This window comes from Phacochoerus africanus, chromosome 9 (assembly GCF_016906955.1).
Source record: "Phacochoerus africanus isolate WHEZ1 chromosome 9, ROS_Pafr_v1, whole genome shotgun sequence".
Taxonomy (NCBI): Eukaryota; Metazoa; Chordata; class Mammalia; order Artiodactyla; family Suidae; genus Phacochoerus; species Phacochoerus africanus.
The window spans coordinates 108,290,853-108,292,419 of NC_062552.1; the positions used below are offsets into that span (position 1 = coordinate 108,290,853).

At 35.1% G+C, this 1,567-nt stretch overlaps 1 pseudogene; it reads right to left on the reverse strand.

The window, feature by feature from the left end:
* Positions 1 to 202: 202 nt before the first annotated feature.
* LOC125136863 (60S ribosomal protein L23a-like) lies at positions 203 to 670 on the reverse strand (annotated as a pseudogene).
* Positions 671 to 1,567: the final 897 nt, after the last annotated feature.

Below are 1,567 nucleotides of genomic sequence, written 5' to 3' on the forward strand. Positions count from 1 at the left end.
AATAAAATAATGCAATAGAAATTTTTATCACAGTGCATGTCACATGGCAATATGATAGATATTCTTGTTATTATGATTATCATTATTTTTACTTATTGTTATAGGTACTCTGCTAATTTTGCCCAATATGAACTTTATTTATTTATTTATTTTTGCATTTAGTAAAGACTTTTATATTTAGAATTAGCCAGCTGGACCCAGTTTAGATGATCCCAATTTTGTTAGCAACACCCAAAGCATCATAGTCTGGAGTCAGTCAAAAGTATGCTTTCTTCTCTCCATCAGGCCTGATCAGAATGTTGACCTTAGCCATGTCCATGTCATAGAGTTTCTTCACAGCCTGTTGAATCTGGTGCTTATTGCCCTTGACATCCACAGTGAACACAAGTGTGTGTTGTCTTCTTTCTAGTTGATGGGTGACTCAGTGGTGAGGGGAATTGATGATGGCATAGTGGTCAAGCTTGTTTCTCCTAAGGGTGCTCTTTCAAGGATATTTGGACTGCCTCCTGAGCCCTTAGTGTTTGGGCCTTTGGATGGTGGGTGACGTCCAGATCTTTTTTCTTTTGTGGCTGTGGAAACCTTTCAACACTGCTTTGTTGGCCTTCAAAGCCCTTGCTTTGGTTTCAGCTTTGGGAGGGGTAGGGGCTTCCTTCTTCATCTTTGGTGCCATCTTCGTGAAAAGGCCCAATATGAATTTTAAAGGTCTATTTTTAATTTAAAAAATCATAGTATTTTCTTAACTTTCCCATATTTATTATAAATTTCCACTTAAATGTATTGGGAGAAACAATTAGAAAGTTATTTTGTGTTCTGTAAAATATAATTTAATTAAAACATAAACCTTTTTGTAAAACACATAATACTTATTTCTTATAAGCAAAACAGCTGTATATTTTTTATTAGTTCCTCTAAAAAATGTAAGCATCTTTGGCAACCTGTTGTTTGAAATAATCCAGCAAGTATAGTCTTATTACCTATTTGGAGCACTTTTTTATGTCATGAAAATCAATTCAAATGTACACTCTAGGGACCTGTTTTGGTTAATGTTTTTGATTATATTAGTGCCCACATTTAAGAGCAAAGTGAAACAAAAACTCAGTGTAGTAAAATAATTCATCTCAAGCACCTGGACGTTTTGAGAATCATTTATGTTTTGTCAAATTGTATGGTCTTTGGACTTTAAATTTGCATCCTTTGCTCTTAGAAAATAAATTTTTGGGATTGCAAGGACAGTAAAGATTATAACATAATGGTTATTCCTCATGTCACAGAGGAGAAAACTTGAGGTCCAGAGATGCTAAGAACTTGCTTTGGGTCACTCAGTATAGGACAGAGGCAACTGAAACACAGGTCTCCTGATTTTTGGTTCCTTGCTCTTTTCTTTGCTTCATGCTGCCCTTGTATAACCTCCCTGAGATGGCAATAACAAGACAAATGTTCAAACAGTAAAATGGAAGGGATCCATCAATAGCCTGCTTTCTTTGAAGTAGACTAACAGAGTTCTGTTTTTAGCAAATCATGATCATAACGAATTTTCAGGCTAAAATTATTGTATCCTACTCTTGCT